This window comes from Jatropha curcas, chromosome 7 (assembly GCF_041381405.1).
Source record: "Jatropha curcas cultivar XTBG-Jc1 chromosome 7, XTBG_Jcur_1.0, whole genome shotgun sequence".
Taxonomy (NCBI): Eukaryota; Viridiplantae; Streptophyta; class Magnoliopsida; order Malpighiales; family Euphorbiaceae; genus Jatropha; species Jatropha curcas.
In genome coordinates this window covers 15,664,473-15,672,198 of record NC_143157.1, presented here as the reverse complement: position 1 = coordinate 15,672,198, position 7,726 = coordinate 15,664,473, and positions in this window count along the sequence as shown.

Here is a 7,726-nt window from a genome sequence, read left to right as displayed (position 1 = left end):
TAATGAATATGAATGAGAAACTAACCTCAATTAATTTTTTCCCAACTTCACATTCAGCTTTCCACATTTCCGTAACTGGATCCCAAGAAAAACTACTCATATTCTTCAAAATTTCATAGCATCGATTAAAAATTTTTTTAATTATTTTTATATGATTTTAAAATTTTTCTTTGGTTATTGTCTTATCCGGAAATTTCTTTTTCGACTCATCCAAAATATTGTTGATTGCATGTGTACTAAAAGTTCCTCCAACTCTATTTGTTGATGCTGTAAAGAGCTTTGTATAGCTGTTAATATTCCTTTATTCTTGACAATGATTACATTTGTATAGCTGTTATATTCCATACCAGATGCACATGTTATACTGTCAAAGTTATTTTCATAATTACGTCATAGCTGTATATTTATGTGCACATGTTATACTGTCATAGCTGTATATTTATGCTTTTCATAATTATGTCATAGCTGTATATACTCATAGCTGTATATTTATATGGCTTTCATGCCTAAGTAATAATACAATTTTAGCTTCCTCTTCATGGTATCAGAGCAACCAACCCACCATGGCTTCAAACATTCAAACTCCAATCTCGGCCACTACTACCTCACATTACACCTTTTCAATCAAACTCACAAGCAAGAATTATCTTGCTTGGAAAACTCAATTTCTACCCCTTCTAAATTACCAAAACTTAATGGGTTTTATTGATGGCTCTACTCCAAAACCCCCTACCACCATAGCTGACCCTAGTAAACCTTTTGAAACTATTCAAAATTCTGCATATCAAATTTGGTTCCAAAAAGACCAGATGCTTCTTTGTTGGCTGCTATCCTCCCTATCCGAGGAGGTATTTCCATATGTTATTGGAATGACATCTTCCTAAGAAGTTTGGTCAGGCCTAGCCAGTACCTTTGGCTCAATCTCTCAGAATCGGCAACTTCAACTGAATATCGAATTGCAGGAACTCAAGAAGAATGACTTAACTGTGTCTCAATATCTCCAACGTGCCAAATCCCTTACTGATGAATTAGCTGCTGCAGGTCATACCATGACCACATTTGAATTTAATGCCATTGTTTATCGAGATATTGGAAGCGAATATCACAACATCATTACCGCATTGAACCTTAGACCTGAACCTGTGTCATTTAACGAACTTCATAGCCATCTATTAGCCCATGAAATTCTTTTGAAAAGTGCTCAAGAATCACCTATAACCAATCTTGCTCAACGAACACCCACTCAACAATAAATAAACACCACCAACAATCGCAACCTAAGACGAAATAAGGGACCTTGTCAAATTTGTAACCTCTGAAATCATACGGCAAACCGCTGTAGATGTACGTATGAACCTCGTCCCACTTATGGAGCACAAGCCAATTTTACCAAGTTCTCTCATATCCGACCTCCTCATATCCAGCAACCAAACCACTCATTTCCTTGGATAGTGGCTCTGGAACTAACTATCATGTCACCCCTGACCTTGCCTCTAAAAGTGTGGCACAAAGATAGGAAGCAGAAAGATACTTTACTGTTCCATTATGTTTAATATTTATACACAACTATCTCTCTATAATTCTGCTACAAGAGATAAATGAAAGCACAGCTAAATACATATCAAATTATAACAGAATGCAACTACTAAGCCTTATCTATACAGTTGGCTTATTACTCCCCCGCAAGATTGGGGTTCGATTACAAACACCAATCTTGAACCGGTTTTTGATAAATACAGTCTTTGATAAAGGTTTTGTCAGAAGATCAGCTAACTGATCTTTTGACGAAACATGAGCAATTCGTAACTGTTTCTTTTGCACAAGATCTCTGACAAAATGTAAATCAATCTCAATATGCTTCATCCGAGAGTGATAAACAGGATTATGACAAGCATACGTAGTTGATATATTATCACAATAAAGCACTGGCTGTGGAAAATTAATTCCCATCTCAGACAATAACGAACTAGTCCAAATTACCTCTGAAGCTGCGGATGCAACAGCTCGATATTCAGCTTCCGTCGATGAGCGAGCTACTGCTTTTTGCTTCTTAGAAGTCCACGAAATTGGAACTGTTCCAAGGTATAATATGTAACCTGTTGTTGAGATCCTATCAGAGGAATCACCAGCCCAATCCGCATCGGAGAAGGCATGAAATACAAATGAAGACTGAGGCCTTATTAATATTCCATAATCGAATGTAGCTTTGAGATAACGTAGCAACCTCTTAAGAGCATCCCAGTGATGTTCAGTTGGACTTTGCATGAACTGAGACAAACGATTAACACAGAAGCAAATATCCGATCTTGTCCAAGTTAGATATTGTAGAGCTCCTATCACCTTTCTGTATTCAGATGGATTGAGCCCGAGATTTGGAAGTATTTTTGGACAAAACAGTTGAAGTTACAAATGGTGTGGATATTGGCTTAGAACCTTCCATGTTTGCTTCTGTTAATAACTTGCAGATATAATGGTGCTGAGAAAGGAACAACCTAGCTGATGTTGTCTGAATATCAATTCCCAAGAACAAACTTAACTGCTGCAGTTCCTTCAATGAGAATCTCGTAGCCAATTTCTGAATAAACAACTGGATGACCTTGGAGCAATTTCCAGTTAACAACAAATCATCCACATAAACCAAAAAATAACAAATATCTTTCCCTCCTCGAAAAATAAACAGAGAATTATCACTCTCTGACTGCTCAAAACCAAAATGAATTGCACATTCTTTCAAAGCTTGATACCAGGCTCGTGGAGCTTGACGAAGCCCATACAAGGCCTTCACCAGTTTGCATACATAATTAGGTTTTTCAGGATTAACAAAGCTAAAGGGTTGTTTCATAAATACCATTTCTTGCAGAGGTCCATGAAGGAACGCATTGTTAATGTCCAATTGACAAATGCTCCAACTGTTCGAGACTGCAAGGGCCAAAATTATTCGAATTGTGGCAGGCTTTGAAACTGGACTGAATGTTTCATTGAAATCTACTCCTGGACGCTGATTATAGCCTTTAGCCACCAGTCTCGCTTTGTACTTTGAAATCGACCCATCCGGATTCTTCTTGACACGAAAAACCCATTTGCATCCTATTAAATTCTGACCACTGCAAGAAGGAACAAGGATCCAAGTCACGTTAGTCATTAAAGCATCAAACTCAGAAGACATTGCCTGCCGCCATTCTGGAATCTTTAGTGCCTGAGATACATATGTTGGTTCTATAGATAGAGGAAGAGGATACTTTGTAACAGAGTTTAGACGTTTTGGTTTGAAAATATTGTTCTGGGAACTAGTGACCATAGGATGAGTTCGAATAGGAGACTCAGAAATATTTGGAGTTGATTGATCAGAAACAATGGGAAAAGATGAAGAAGATCTTTCGATTGATTTTGTGGACTCAATAGAAGAAGGAGATAATGAAGACGCAGTTTGGACTAATGGCAAATTTGTCGAAATAGACACTGAGGGACTAGAGAACGATGAAGCAGAGGAATTTTGAAGTGATATTTCATTTGAAACCCTAGGCTGAAACGCTACCGTTTGGAAAGGGATAAAATTAGAACCGTCTGACCCTTTCGTTTTATCACCTACAAACCCAGAATTCTCATTGTCAATAGCAACAGAAGACCCATGAACATTATACCAAGTATTGATATCTAAACTCTCCTTCTTAAATTGCTCACCTGGAAATTTCCCTTCTACAAAAATAACATGCCTAGACACATAAACTTTCTGACTTTGTGGTTCATAACATAGGTAAGCACTTTGGTGTAGAGAATAACACAAAAATATACATGGTTGTGATTTAGCTTCAAATTTATTGCGAGTGTATGGCCTTAAATACGGGTAACAGAGGCAACCAAATATTCTAAGCTTAGTATAATTAGGTTGCTATTGAAAAAGCTTAAAGAAAGGAGAAGACATGTTAAGCACTGGTGTTGGCAGCCTATTTATGAGATAAACAACAACTTGAAAAGTATAAGTCTAAAATTCAAATGATAAAGAAGCTGACTGCAACAATGTTAATCCAGTTTCTACTACATGCCTATGACGACGCTCAGCAGCTCCATTATGCTGAGGTGTATGAGGAGGCGTTTGTAAATGAGAAATTCCATGGTTTTGAAACATTTTCCTTAAGGCAATATACTCTCCCCCCCCCCCATCTGTATAAATAGATATAATTTTAGTACCAAACATATTTTCAACAAGCTTTTGGAAAGCTGGAAACAGTGAAGCAACATCTGACTTAGCCTTAAGAGGATAAAACCAAATATACTTTGAAAAATGGTCGACAAAAAAATCAAATAATACTTAAATCCATCAAAGGATTGCATAGGGGCAGGTCCCCACAAATCAGAATATAACAATTCTAATGGTTTTGAACTTTTAAGCGATGAAACACCAAAGGCAAGTCTGTGACTTTTATTACATAAACAGGAATGACAATCAACGCTGTTAAATGACTCAGATAAACGAAATTGAGACAAAACATAACGACTAATTCTGGTAGCGGGATGACCAAGACGCTGATGCCAAACAAAAGAAGACTCACGAACAGAAGACTGAGCTGCAAATGGAAACGATGATCAACCTTTCGAAATGGATGAGAGACGATATAGAGAACCCTTAATGCATCCCTTTGTGATTATCTCCCCTGTGGACAGATCCTTGACAAGGAAACAATCAAAAAAGAATTCAATTGAAACATTATTGGCTAGACAAAAAGTAGAGACAAAAATTAAATTCTCTTTTGAACGAGGAACACATATAACTTCAGTTAAGGAACAAGTTTTCGAAGGAAAAGATAATGATTTAGACCCAACATGTGTAATTCTCAAACCTGTACCATCTGTTAAATGAAGTTCATCAAGGCCTTCGTAGGGAACATGAAGTGAGAGATTTTGCAAATCATTAGTGACATGATGCGTAGCTCCTGTATCCATGACCCAGCTTTGTCTATCATTGGCAACAACATTGTTTGCCTTTGGTTGTGGAAAATGATCCTTGAAAAAATCTTTTGCTCGAAAGCATTGTTTGGCAATGTGACCAGGCCGTTCACAAATTTGACACAATATTTTTGAAATACCAGCTCCCTTTGTAGACCGTGAATTTGTCTCAGTCAAGAACCGAGAACCACCTGAAGTAGCAAACCTGTCATTCAAAAAGCCCTGTGATGTTTGAACATTCTGTCTAGAGTATGGCCCCCGCCTAACATTATTTGCAGTGATTGGTGTTGTAACATATGAAGAATCAATTTTCTTCAAATAAAGTTCATGAGCCATTAACTTTTCCTGTAACTCTACAAAAGAGATAACAGAATCACGAGCTCTTACCGCAGCTAAAATATCACAGAATTCTGGTCCAACTCCATTTAATACATGTATGACCAGATCAATATCAGAAACTGGACTTCCAGACAAAGAAAGATCTTCAGAGATGGCCTTCACAGTCTGTAAATACTCAGCCACAGGTCTTGACTCTCTTTTGAAAGTAGAAAGTGTATCACGAAGGGATAATATCCGTGTTCCATTACGGTTTGCACAAAAGACTCGAATTTTCTCCCATGCATCAGCAGATGTGGAAATAGAGGATACAAGATGCATTGCTGTAAAGCTTGTTGATGCAATAATCGCAGCCAAGATTAATTGATCTTGACAAACCCAAAAATCATGATCAGTATTAACCTCATCCTTTTCACCTTGACGTATGATTCGAGCAGGACATGGGAAAGAACCATCAACATATCACATCATATTATAACCCTTGAAAACAGGCATGACTTGAGCACTCCAGGTAAGGTAGTTTTGCTGAGTCAATTTCAGAGGAAATTGAGTTGAATTAAAGGACACAAGTGTTCTTCCAGAGGAATGAACAATATTTGGCAAGTTTGAAGGGGAAGCCATTGAAGAGAAAAATAAGTGGAGATCAAAAATAAAAACCTAATAGGTTTTTGGCTCTGATACCATAAAAGTGTGGCACAAAGATAGGAAGCAGAAAGATACTTTACTGTTCCATTATGTTTAATATTTATACACAACTATCTCTCTATAATTCTGTTACAAGAGATAAATGAAAGCACAGCTAAATACATATCAAATTATAACAGAATGCAACTACTAAGCCTTATCTATACAGTTGGCTTATTAGCCTCGCTCCACATTGCTAATGGCTACCATGGTGCTGATCAACTCTGTGTTGGAAATGGTTAAGGATTGGACATTGCACATGTTGGTAATGGTCAATTACTCTCTCCTCAAAAATCTTTTTCTTTAAAGCATGTTCTACACGTTCCCACAATTTCACAAAAATTGCTTTCTGTTCATAAATTTTGCCTTGATAACAATTGCTACTTTGAATTTTGGCCCTCTTTTTTCTTTGTTAAGGATCAGGTCACAAAGCAAATAATGTTCAAGGGAATGAATAAAGATGGCCTCTATATCATGCCTAGTGGCAAGAGGAAGGAGGCAAATATGGTAGCAGTACTTTCGTTTGACGATTGGCATAATAAATTTGGTCACCCTCACTCTAAGATTGTGTCCAAAATAATTCGTGAAATAATTTGGATTCGGTCACCACTTCACCAAGTTCCAAATGCACAGCTTGTTGTATGGGAAAAATGACGAGAACTCATCTTCCATCTGTTTCTCATACTAGTACAATGCCTTTGGAACTCATTTTCTCAGATGTATGGGGACCATCTCCCACACTATCTAATTTCGGTTTTAAATATTTTGTTATATTTGTTGATGACTATACCAGGTTTACCTGGATCTATTTCTTAAAGAACAAAAGTGATGTGCTTTCTTCATTCCTTAATTTTCACACTCTTGTTGAAAAATAATTTAATTTACCCATTAAATCTTTTCAATCTGATTAGGGTGGAGAATTTCAAAAATCACAATATCATTTTAAACACTTAGGAATTCTCCATCGCATTGCATGTCCTCATACTCATGAGCAAAATGGTGTAGCCGAACACAAAATTCGACATATTGTTGATTTGGGTTTAACATTATTAGCTCATAGTCAAGTTCCTTTCAAGTATTGGCCATATGCTTTTCAATCCGCTATTTTAGCTATCAATCTATTTTCAACTCCTGTTTTAAATGGGCAAAGTCCTTACACCAAATTGTTTGGCAAAACCTTTGATTTTCATCAATTGCATGTATTTGGCTGCACCATTTTTCCTTTGCTTAGGCCATATAATTCTCATAAATTTTCTTTTAGAAGTAGCCCTTGTGTTTATCTTGGTTCTTCTCCTAATCATTCTGGACACATATGCTTGGATAAGGACTCGGGTAGGATTTACATTGCAAAATATGTTTCTTTTAAGGAAAATGAATTTTTATTTCACACAAGTCAAACTACTACTGCCCAGGTGTCTCCTTCCTCCATGCAAACGTGGCTGCATCTTTGGACATTTCCTAATTTATCAAGTGATGCTTTGGTGACCAATTCTAATCCAGGTAGAACACTTTCTTCTTTATCTAATTTTCCTTCCTTAAATTCATTGAGTCATAGTCTTCCTTCATCTCCTACTCACCTTGACCACACAACCCCATCTGTTCAACATTCAAATTTAACAACTCCCTCACCTAATCCTTCGCCCAACCGCAACTTATCCTCTACACTCCCAGGCCTTAATTTGTCAGTTGATCTCACCCACTATGGCACTTCATACGATCCCACCCTTCATCCTTCCTCTTCACCTCTTCCTGCCTCTCCTCC